Genomic DNA, 13,482 nt, shown 5'->3' with positions numbered 1-13,482 from the left:
TGTGTCGCTACATCAGCGATTACATGGTGATGACTTTAACCATCGAGTGCAATTCTGTCAATGGGCATTAACAGAGAATGCGTTGCAGTTCTACCTGTTTACCGATGAAGCGGGTTTCACAAACCACGGGGCAGTGAATCAACGGAACATGCATTACTGGTCCGTGGACAATCCTCGCTGGCTCAGACAGATAGAGCGACAGCGACCGTGGACTTTAAATGTATGGTGCGGAATCATTGGCGACCACCTCATTGGTCCTCACTTCATTGCAGGGGCCTAAACAGGTGCAACATACATCGCGTTTCTACAGAATGATCTGCCAACGTTGCTCGAAAATGTCCCACTGGAAACGCGTCGACGTATGTGATATCAGCATGATGGTGCACCTGCACATTCCGCAATTAACACTGGGCTGACCCTTGACAGGATGTTCGACGGGTGTTTCATAGGACGTGGAGGACGCATAAATTGGCCAGCCCGTTCTCCTGATCTTGCACCTCTGGACTTCCTTCTGTGGGGTACGTTAAAGGAGAATGTGCACCGTGATGTGCCTACAACCCCAAAGGATATGAAACAACGTATTGTGACAGCCTGCGGCGACATTACACCAGATGTACTGCGGCGTGTACGACATTCATTACGCCAGAGATTGCAATTGTGTGCAGCAAATGATGGCCACCACATTGAACATCTATTGGCCTGACATGTCGGGACACACTCTATTCCACTCCGTAATTGAAAACAGAAACCACGTGTGTACGTGTACCTCACCCCTCATGGTAATGTACATGTGCGTCGGTGAAAAAGACCAATAAAAAGGTGTTAGCATGTGGTCGTAATGTTCTGTTCGTCTCTTCTGTATCTATGATCCATCACCGTTCCCTTTGGATCCCTACGTAATTCGGTGCTCTCCGATACACACGATCGAACAGCGGAGGAGTGGTACTCAAGCGTCAACTTTAGGTTACAATATCTCCGGATGTAATCAACATTTTACAATGCAACAAACGGCGCAGATTACGTATTTGTTTATATGTTCAGATGTGCTAACAAAACTAATGGGTTTCCATTAAAAAAACGTAGGTTTGTGTTAAAAAACATAGTTCCCTGCATTTTTATGGTTTGTATTAACCAATTACACTAGCCCCTCTCCTCACGTTCGGTCTGTGGAATCGATTCGTCAGTATTTGATGTAGTTTGCGAAATATATCCAGCGGTAATGTTAGGTGACTCGCCCTGTATACTGGTCAAACAGGCAGGACAGTAGCAAGTGCGCTGATTGAACATGAACACAGCTGGATATTATGTAAGTTAGACTTCATCTTTGTTGAACATGTACCGAAGAAAGGACAGAAATAACAAGTCCATTAGAGACTACCCTCGTTAGAAGCGCTTGAGGTAAAGAAATATTTAGCTCTAAATCTACAGCTGGTAGTAAATGATCAGTTAAAACTGAGCATATCCCCATTTCTAAGCTTCACATGATGCAGTCAACCAGCCATGATCCCACAGACCATCACAATGAACACTGGTATGCAAAAATGAAACACAACAGAATGACATGTTCCTACCTTGCTTCCCTTATAAACTTTAGTGTTATAAGCACATAAATTGTAATATTGTCATCTAGTGTATTTTCATTATGCACTGTCACTATTATTTTCATTGCTCAAAGTGTAATATACAAGGTAAACCCTCTTTGTTGTGCAACGTAAGTTATGAGCACTCAGAGAATTTTCAACCTGTGTGGCATCACAACTGTATAACCTGTAATACTGTAATGTTTTGTATTTTTATTATTTATTATGTTTGATATTATTCATTGGGTAATGTGTAATTAACAAAGTTAAAAAATGTTTTGTTGCAGAATGTATTATGCAAGCGGAATATGTCTGTTTACCTAAGAACTAGTCTCCCCTGTGGATGCTAATCAATTATTTCCTGAATATGGTGCTGTAAGTCGAGAAGTGGTTAGAAATAAAGAAAATATCAACAGAACAAAAACATATTACTTGCAATTCAATCTTAAGTTAATTATTCTTATTTCTGGCAATTATTCCATAAAATGAGTTGCTGGTTTTAAAAGAGGTATATTACGAGAAAAATCTTTAAAGAAAACTAGTACTGAAAAACAGAAGTTAGTATCTTCCTTAAACTGGTCTCTGAAGAATAGGCGATAGATTTCGTGTTCTAAACTTCTTGGCTTGACGAAGTACCCCAAGAAATATTCAAATATGAAATTATGAGATCAGCATAACTGTATGTGGGATATCTATAAGTGATTTATCTGGTTTAGTAGTTCTTCATTGTTGTTCAGTGTTCTGCTGTCTTGTGTTTTGTGCAGTTGTGTAAGTGTGCTTAACGTATGACTGGCCAGAGTGTATGGGGGTAGATTTCTGTAATATACACCTGATGTCCCTGGTGAATTTACTTTGTGAATTTTTGATTGACTCCTGAGTTTTGGGGCATTAAGTTTCACACATGCCATATGAGCTTTTTATATCTCGTCAAGCGTGTGGTCCATAGTCTTCAGCACATCTTTCACTTTTGTGTTTTACATGTTTGTGGGCTTTGTGTGACATAATTCTATGAATTAATTCTAGTGTTTTGCTGTGGTATTCTCGTTTCGACACGAAAACTACTGTACTTCTATTGTCTGTCTTTGTTATGATTACGTTGTCTGTTTGGATTTTCTCTCCAAGTGTTTATTCACACATAGACGGACAGCAGATGCTTCCACTGTCACGGTAAACAAATATCAAAACAAAGAACAGAAGGTGTAAGTGAGTCTGCACTACATACAAATGGTAGCCAGCGGAAGGTTTTAGACTCAAAAGAGTGTTCCTGGAGCGACTCTGTTGCAGTTCTGAACGTGTGGAGTGTCGCATTGTCCCGCTGGAATTGCCCAAGTCCGTCGGAATGCACATCGAACATGAATGGATGGAGGTGATCAAACTGCAAACGCCACACCATTACAGAGCCTCCACTAGCTGGGACAGTCCCCTGCTGACAAAATGGTTCAAATGGCTCTGAGCACTATGCGACTTAACTTTTGAGGTCATCAGTCGCCTGGAACTTAGAACTAATTAAACCTAACTAACCTAAGGACATCACACACATCCATGACCGAGGCTGGATTCGAACCTGCGACCATAGCCCCTGCTGACATTTAGAGTTCTTGGATTCATGACGTTGTCTCCATACTATTAGACGTCCATCCGATGGGTACAATTTGCAACGAGACTTGTCCGAGTAGGCAACATGTTTCCATTCATCATCAGTCCAATGTCGGTGTTGACGAGCCCAGGCGAGGCTAAAGTCTAATGTCATGCGTTCATCATGGACTCACGAGTGGGCCTTCGGCTCTGAAAACCCATATCGATGATGTTTCGTTCAGTGGTTCGCACGCTGACACTGGTTGATGGCCCAGCATTGAGGTCTGCCGCAATTTGCGGAAGGGTTGAACTTCTGTCATGTTGAACGATTCTATGCAATCGTCGTTGTTCCCGTTCTTGCATAATATTTTTCCGGCCACAGCGATGTCGGAGGGTTGATGTTTTACCGGATTCCTTCTTTCATGGTACATTCGTGAAATGTTCGTATGCGAAAATCCCCACTTCCAACGATACCTCGGAAATGCTTTGTCCCATCGGTCGTCCGTCGACTATAAAATCCTGTTCAAACCCACTTAAATCTTAGTAACTTGACATTGTAGCGGCAGTAACCGATCTAGCTACTGCCCCAGACATTTGCTGCCTCATATAGGCGTTGCCGACCGCATCGCCGTGTTCTGCCTACTTACGTATCTCTGGATTCGCATGCGCATGACTATACCAGTTTCTTTGGCGCTTCAGTGCAACTGAAATAGGTTTCTCCTTACTGTGGTGTGAGAACACTTGAACTATAGACACAAGCGAGAGTTGATTACGTGCAGAAGTGAGGGGAAGCCCCTGCTGGACTGCCGGGATTCCAGGGCCACCGGCAGGAATGCGGCTGTGGGCCACGCTGCCGCATTCCAGGGCAGACCTGCAACGAGACGCGGCTGGCGGTAGACTTAACCTTGATATCGCTCACCCAAGTCAGCCCCTCGTCCAGTGACTCAGCGTATTTTTGTAATTTCACAGCCATTATCTCATTAAATGTTACCCTTTTTAAGCTGTTTTCACCACATTCCGCAAACACTATTAATATATTCTTATTCACCCAGACGTGTTTCGACGCCTACCTGTATATGTCATTTTGTAAGTATCAAATTTTGTTTCTGAAGATTACATTATTAGTGAAACTGCGTTATTATAGCACGGGTTTTTTGGCATTTCTTGTCTTTTTTGCCGCAGGTCATCTGCAAATTCGTCAGGAAGAAAATTCATGGTGCATGTCTGGAGTACTATTTCGTGGAGGGCGGTTATATTCGTTACTACACTGTACTTGGTGTAACCACTACCCGGGATATAGCCCTGCTGAAAGAATTTTCTTCGTCACTACTTTGTAGACAAGATGCTGTCAGAAACGACATATAAGGGCACAAAACCTCATCTATAGTAACGTAGTTCAATAAGCAATATAATTTTGAGGAATTACAGCTGACCGAAAGAAGATTACACACGGGTATCAAAACATGCCTGGATAAGTAAAAAGAAGTAGTGTTGCACAAGGTGGATTTTCAAAACAACACAAATTTTAAATCGCAAACACGAAATAAAAAGGTCAAGAGGAGGTTCAGACCTTAATAAAATGGTGTTTTCATAACACTACGTAACTTCCATTTTCTGTTTTCCTTTAGTCTATCACTATGTGAGGGATTAACATGGAGCAAAACAAAATAGATAATAATACAGTAGATTTTTATACAGACAACTATGGAGAAACAAGTTGTTAGTTGAGCTCACTGAGTGCATAGAAGAAGGTACAAGAAGTGTAAAAAGAAAGATAAACACTGAAAACCCTTAGTGCGTCGCGCGGGACGCAAAACTTACCGTTTATATGAGTGACTCCCTGTCAGGACGAGAATGACAGGTAGCGTCGAATGTTGTCATTAATGTGTCTTTGTACTCAGTTTGTTAGCTGATTAATTATGAAACCTACTATTCACGTATGTAATAAGGATTCATGGACTCCACCTTATCGAATACCAGCATTTGTGCTGCAGCTTCCCAAAGTGCTTCGTTCTTGTTGTATGATATGTGATATATACTACGGCTGTTTTTGACTGCCTTCTGTTTGTATACTGCAGAATTTTTAGCAGTGGTAGAGCTATTGCACTATTATATGCAGAGATGTTTCTCAAGGGAAATATTCCCAATTATTCGATTTTCACAGCAACTGAGAGGAAACAATGAGAGAATAGAACTTACCGTACTATGTCAGTTATCCTGCATCTATGTAGAATGAGGTTTTTGGGATGGGGGACGGGGCGCTGTCATCACTCTTGTGGTTGTTTCGATACGGCTGGCCACGCATTCCTCTCTTGTTTCAAAATCGTCTTTCAGAGTCGCACCTGCACACAACGTCTTCAATTATGTCTTGGCTGTTTTCCATTCTGTGTCTTTCCTTACAGCTTTTACTCTCTAATACTCTCCCTACGGTTATGAAAATTAACGTCTTATATTCTATCATCCAGTCCCTCCTTCTTGTCAGTATTTTACGTATATTTCTTTCCTCACTGATTCTCAGGGATAAGCCCATCTTTCGTCATCTCATCAGTCCGTCCTTCTATAGTAACACAACCCAAACGGTTTGATTCTCTTCTTTTCCGCTTTTCCCACTGCACTTGATTGACTACCATACGGTGGTGCCCTCTAGATACACATTCACAGAAATTTCTTCTTCAGTTTACGGCCGACTTTAATACCAGCAGAACTCTCTTGGCCGACATTGCTCTATTTACCTATCGGCTATCGCAATCTGTCTTTTGTGTCCTCTACGCTTCGTTCGCCATGGGATATTTTGCTTCCAAACTGGCAGAATTTCTTAGCTTCATCTATTTCGCGGTCTACAATTTCGATGTTAAGTTTTTCGCTAGTATCATTTTTGTCATTTCTCATTACTTTCGCCTTTGTTCTATTTACTCTCAGTGTTCCACCATACTTAAATTTCAGCTTTTTAAATTTTCTAATGTACCTGTCCGGTTAAGGGATCTAACGTTCAACGCTCCGACGTGCAGCAGGCCCATTTTGTTTCTCCTGATGACGACATCCCCCTGAGCATTCTCCGCCAAATGATTCGAATGAGGTACTACTTTACCTCCGGAATGTTCTGTACCGACTAGACTGTTTAGTTCAATATGTCCTGTAGTTCTTCTGCACGTAGCTGAGGATCACGTTGTGATTAGCGAAATGTATCATTGGTATTCTTTCGCCGTGACTTCCAATCCAGTTGTTGAAAATCTGCTAGTTAGATTGAGCTGCTGAGGCGAAAGAATAAATTCCACTTAAATCTTATTTAATCAGAGCACTTCGATCTTATATTCAATTCTCGCTGTTCACACCTTGTTCCTGTACGAATTGTACGTTTTCAGGCTGTCCGTAAAGCGTATTCATTAATAATGCACAATTCTGCATTGTCAAACGCTTTTTCAGGTCAATAAATCTTATGAACATGTCTTTATTTCTCTTAAATTTTGCTTCCATTATCGATCTCAGCGTCAGAACCTCCTCTGACAATTTCGAAAACCATACTCATCGTCATCTTAAAAATCCTCGGCTTTCTTTTCCACTCCAGTGCAAGGTGTGAAAAGTGGATGCCGACAGTCCACTCTTAGCACAATCGGTTGTCACTGAAGATGAATTGCTCACGAGAAGACGCCAAGTGGTGCCAGCGTTGGGACTGCTTTATGTTCAAGTTAGAGGCGTTGTCAGTAAACAAGAGCTGCAGTCATCTGCAGAACATCGTTTACAGCTTATGCGATGATATTTACAGTGTTGTAGCCTATAATCAAGCCACTGTTACCAATTCTGGTGCTATTTTCCGATGAAAACGCTTGTACTCGATATATTTTTGTGAAATTTGTGGTATCGTCCTCCGGGTTTGTCAGATAACGGTGGCACCAGGTCTTCCTGACGCGCCGGCAAGTGTGACAGAAGGAGTTAAAGCGGGAGAGAGAGAGAGAGAGAGAGAGAGAGAGAGAGAGAGAGAGAGAGAGAGCAATGTCCACACTTACATTATTACTAAGGCCAGTAGCTGCTAATACATACGTAAAAATGTTTGATAATTTAGACTATAACTGAAACAGAATTTTTAATCCAATTTCAAGTTTTTTTTTAGTAACTCGTACTCCTCAGAAGCCTTTTTACTTGAAGTCTGATTGATGCTAAAGATTACAAATTCAAACCAGTAGCAGCATTGCCAGATTCGATAATACAGTAGGGAAATACTCTGATAGTTCGGCACATGAAACAGAATTAAAATGCAACGTGTTTAACCACAACTTATTAAGAGAGTACTGTGGATTCAAACGTATTATTTTGTGTATTCTTGGACTGCTATTTTGTCAAGGGGACACGAGAAATATGTATTATATATCGTACCTTAATTTTCGCAAATATGTAGTATAGGTGATTAAAATTTGGACAAATAACTTTTGTCTACAAAGCTTGTAAAGAAATCGTTCACATCTTAAAAACGAGTATTCACTTCCTTGTAGATTACCTATTATTTACCTTTTGGTTTTAGGGATTACACAGATTTTGTGGAAAATGGTGACATTTCTCTACTTAAAATTCGTAACTTTATTTAAAAACAGTTGAAAAATTTATGGCTGTAGCACAAGAGCCAAAACGCGTATATATATACTCAGAAAATAATGAAACAGCCTTTGGAATTCACCTCTTCAGCAGCAACTATTCCATTAAAAGCATTCAAGAAAATTGATGATCTTAAATTATGGACCATTATGGACCAAAGTGCAGCAAGCCAACTGGAGGAAATACATCGACGAAACTATGAACGAGTTAGACATAACACATATTTTATTGTCTGCAGAAATATTTTTACTTAATATGTTAGTTATGTATGGCAGTCAGACGCTGGTCGAGGATGTGTATCGTTTGCTGAAAGGGTGATTAACACCACATGCCATGCTGTCTATGCAAAGGGGATGTGACCACGTAACCTACAGAAACAAAACATTACCGACTCCTGCTAGAATTCTTCGAGGTGAAGGACAACAGCGATAGGGGAAGCAATGCCTTGAATGAAGTTATCGGACTTAACACCACACAGCTATTTAAACGATAATTACATTATTACTTTCTACAGTGATATGTCATACCATTTGCAATGTTTATCGCTCCTTTTTCAATCTTTTCTTTTATTTTATCATAAAACTTTGGTAATTTTTTTTAAAATAAAACCTTTAGTCATTTTAAAATCGTGGTCAGCACTACATACTATTATGATAAATACTAACATTTAATATTTTAAATTGTACTTGTCTGACTTTCCATGTTGTAATCAATGTGTTAAGGACAAATAAATAGTTTCTCATTCACTTTTTCGATGATGCAAGTGTCACGCATTATCACATTTATATACTACCACTAACAGCTGGTATCACACAACAACTGCTGTGATGACTTTTTAGGTAACAAGATACATTCATTTATAGTCTCTTTAATTTACTATGAAGTTGTAGGAATGTTATATTCTTTTCTTGTTTTATGCCAGAGTTGCAGTTGTAAAAGTACTTAAGGTTTATAGCGTCTTCTTCGCGTCTCATTTAGACCGAATATATTTTATTTAATTTCAAAGTATCCTCGGTGGTCACTTTAACTACTGACCTTTTTTAAAAGTTTGTCAAGAAAGTAAACAGTTTTCATGTTTTACCTTACTAGCCAGACGTGAAGATTATTGAGCATATCTGGGATGCCTTGCAACGTGCTATTCAGATGGGATCTCTATCCCCTCGTACTCTTACGGATTTATGGACAGCCTTACAGGATTCATGTTGTCAATGCCCTCCAGTACTATTTCAGACATTAGTCGAGGCACTCCACGTCATGTTGCGGCACTTCTGCTTGCTCCTGGGGATCCAGCACGATATTAGGCAGGTGTACCGATTTCTTTGGCTCTTCATTGTATATGCCTCACCTATTGTCTGGTGGTTACTAAAGGTCTTCACTATCTGAACAGTGTAAACTAGTGAAAACTGTAGTACTGTCCGTTGCTGACTACATCGTTTTCGACCGAGTGAAGTGATGCTGTGATTAGCATACTTGACTCGCATTCGGGAGGACGACGGTTCAAACCCGCGTCCATACAACCTGATTTAAGCTTTCTGTGATTTCCCTAAATCTCTCAAGGCAATTGCCGGGATGGTTCCTTTATAAAGGCATGGCCGATTTCGTTCCCCATCCTTCCCTAATTCGAAGGGGCGGGTGACATTGCTGTTTGGTCCCCTCCCCCAAATCAACCAAACAACCAACCAACATGCTTTTCCAACATTCTTTTCGTCTTTTTTGCGCTTTACTATTCTGGTCGTTTTACCTTGTGTTATTTTTCCTAACGGAAATGTGTGTGATGTATTGTGTCCACTCCGGAAGTAACAGCGAATTTTTACAAATGGCTCCAAAATGTTGTCTTTGGACATTAAGATATCGTTTTCTCGCAGAAGAAGGAGTAAGTATAATACTTACACCATCGTATAACCCCATGAACCACGGAGGCTTGTTTACCCCACTGACACAGTAAGCCGCACCAGAGAGGCAACAACAACAACGGAGGGGCATCTGTTGGGAAGCCAAAGAGACATATGGTTCCTGAAGAGGGGTACCAGCCTTTTCATTTGTCTCAGGGGCAACAGTCTGGTCGACTGATTGATGTGACCTTATAACATCAACCAAGTTGGGCATGCTGCGTTGGTACTGCTAACAGCTGAAGGTGACAAGAAACTACAGTTGTATTTTTTTCCTGGAGCAACCAGTTCTACAGCAGAGCTTAAATGACGAAGTCATCCTCTTGGGTAAAATATTCCGGAGGTAAAATAGTACCTCATTCGGATCTTTTGGTGGAGAATGCTCTGCGGAATGTCGTCATTAGGAGAAACAAAACGGGCCTCCTGCACTTCGGAGCGTTGAATGTTAGATCCCTTAATCGGGCAAGTAGATTAGAAAATTTAAAAAAAAACTGGAATTTAGACATAGTGGAAATTAGTTAATAGCGTTGGTAGGAGGAACAGAACTTCTAATCACGTCTGACAAAAAAGATACCACATTGACAAAGTATGTCAGTAAGCTTACTGCCGTGATATTTTTAGTACAGATGCACAGTAGTGTCCGAACCTCTTACTTGATACAGGAAACGCTGCGAGCAAACAAGGTAAATGGACAGGGACATTACTTAATAACGTACAATAAGTGGAGGATTTGTATAGGACAGGAAATGTGCTCGCATAACCGAAGGGGTTATGGCGACCGCTTGCATAAAGCAGGAATTCCAGTTTCGAGTCCCTGTTCGGCACAGTTTTCACCTAATGCAATTGAGTTATTTCATTGCCCAATTGCAGCTGACGTTGGTACCTCCGTCAAAATATAAGTGTAGATTTAAGTATTAGGAAGCCTTTTCTGAAATTATTTGTAGTTTAGCCGTGTATAGAAGTGAAACACAGACGATACACAGTTTCGACAAGAAAGGAATAGAGGACTTCGAAATGTGATTGTCCAGAAGAATGGTGAAGATTAGATGGGTAGATCGCTTAGCCAATGAAAACGTACTCAGGAGAATTGATGGATAAGAACTTTTTGGTTCAACTTCATTAAAGAAGGAATCGCTTGATAGGATACATTCTGGGTCATCAAGAGAATATCACTTTAGTATCGGGGGGAAGTAAGGTAGGGGGAGGGGGAATCATATAGTGAAATGTTCAAATGTGTGTGAATTTCTAAGGGACCAAACTGCTGAGGTCATCACTCCCTAGACTTAAACACTATTTAAACTAACTTATGCTAAGAACAACATACACCAATGCCCGAGGGAGGTTTCAAACCTCCGGCGGGAAGGGCCGGGCCGCACAGTCAGTGACATGGCGCTAGAGTGAAACTAAGGGAAGAATTCAATAAGCATAGTCAGAAGGCTGTAGGTTGCAGTCCTGCACAGAGTAGAGTAGTATGGAGAGCTGTATCAAACCAGTCCACGGACTGAAGATCACAACACACATTAACACTCGACAAGCCATGAACACACATTTGTTGACGAAACGGAATCCAACAGATTATAAAGTGCATTTACAGATGCTGATGTACTTCGTTTCATAAAGAGTGTAACGTAATTCAGTCAAGATTAGGAGTCTGCGAATTGGTCCCCAGTAGACTGAAGAAATTCACTCTGATACACAATACTGATCGTCTACAGGTAAAGAGAGACTCTCCTAAAAGTATCCGTCTCATCCTCGAGATAAATTTGTGAACAGTTCCAAAATATTTATAGGTGATTCGCCCAGTGCAATTATAACTTTGTATGAAACACGCTAACAAGCATGAAACTTGCTACAGTCAGAAATAATGAACCCAACAGATTTAATGTCGGAGAGGTCGTCTGCCGAAAATGTGTTGCGACATCATCTTATCGTATCGGAGGAGATGTGAACTTTTGTAGGATGGGAGACAAGCGATCGAAAGAGGTGCCGTAGACTACGATTGAAATGCTATACACGTATTTTTACTCATGTTGTTCCCTCAAATGACAGAAAAGTCGTAATAGTGGCACGAAGTACAAGTTCAGCTGTTTAAACACTTTGCTTCAGAATTGTGAGACCGACACCCACCGACACGCAGCGTTATTTTGACGACCTCTATCCACTGGAAACACGAGACCACTATAACAGATTTTAATATTTAACCTCAGTCACAGTTTCAGAATTGTTGATAACGGATGCATAGAATTATGGCGATTAACATCCATGCCTAATTTTTTTCACAGATGTATGGCTGTCACTACGCAGCGAACAAGATCAGTTATCAGTGCAGTGGATTCGAACTGTTGAATTGCGAAGTTCAAATCCCATCCGGCATCGGTCGCTTAAGATGAATGATCCTTTGAAAACAGCGCTGCCAACATTCTTTCCCCTTCCTTTACATAGATTAGAGAGGAGCGTGGCACCTTTTTAGACTCGTAGCAATATTGGCCTCATTGACATTTGTATATCGGTAATGTCCAGAAAATATGACAGATGTGATATCCTTCCGAGTAAAGTAAATTATCTACGTTCGTTCAAAGAAAACTTTTATGAAGAAATAAGGTTCTATTACACACTAAACACAGATTCTCGACATAACATCTCCTCCCATCACATAGTTTGATGTCGATATATCAGAACAAGGGAAAAAAAATTAATAAAAGCAGTATTGACATTGTAATCTGCTCTTACGACATTTCAGTTTCGTCAACATGCGAGTTGTACTCAGCGACAAAATTCTGGAAGTAAATGAATATCAAAAGTACCTTCCAATCGATACACTTTTGGATGTCGTATGCTTAGGAAGTCGTTACAATGACACTAAAATACGAAAATAGAAACACGAGTACACTTTCCTACTTTTGCGTTACTTTAATTGGTATTTCCTTCGAAAAAGAAACTGTATATTTTACTCGATCTGCTTTTCTCATTTTTAAGATTTAATGGAGTTGTACTTTCGTTACTTGTTTCAGACAGGTTGAACAGTTTAAATCTCTAGATTTCTAAATGTATTTTTCAATAACAAAAGTTATATCAATTTTATGATTAATTTGGGCATCAAGAGAGTATTGAAAATTTGTCTCGGATTCTTCTGGTTGTGGTAGGTACACTCAACGAAATTATGATTAGTTGTTAATTAGAGTATCGTCACAATATGCGTAGAATGGTTAGCTAACATGATTTTCCAAGACACTACTTAGTGAACGACGTAAAGATCAGATAGTGAAACCTGAAAACGTTATATTTAGTAAATAAAACTGACAATTCTTTAACTAGAGACATATAGTATTTCTTAACGGAATTCCGTGTATGTTAGACATAACGTTAGATTTAGAAATGAAATATAAAATTTGTACTTAGAATACAATCATCAACCTTAACTGTTCTGCGAAACTGCTATTAATTGCAGGAAGTTTTGCGCTCTTGCTGTTGAGTAGAGACAATAACTTGGCACAAAATGTGACATCCTGCAAGACGGTAATCGCCTTCGCCTGACTCCTTGTAAGATGGACCCGACGTCTACCGTCCAAAGGGCAACATGAAGCCGGAAGGCAGCACGCGCCCGTCGGGCTGCAACCCGCAACACGCCGCCGCACAGCTGGCCTACGTAAACGGCAGGCGGAGGGACAGCCGAGCGGCGCCGACAACGGTGTCAAGCGAGTAGTGCGACCATGTACCGCGCCCCATGCCCACGAAGACAAACAGCCCACGCCTCCAGAATGCTAGGATGAAATGAAATGGCGTGTGACGAGGGCCCCCCGTCGGGTAGACCTCTCGCCTGGTGCAAGTCTTTCGCTTTGACACCACTTCGT

This window comes from Schistocerca americana, chromosome 7, assembly GCF_021461395.2.
Source record: "Schistocerca americana isolate TAMUIC-IGC-003095 chromosome 7, iqSchAmer2.1, whole genome shotgun sequence".
In the NCBI taxonomy this organism is placed as follows: Eukaryota; Metazoa; Arthropoda; class Insecta; order Orthoptera; family Acrididae; genus Schistocerca; species Schistocerca americana.
The sequence above is the reverse complement of the archived record's forward strand: the minus strand, read 5'-3'. Positions refer to the sequence as shown.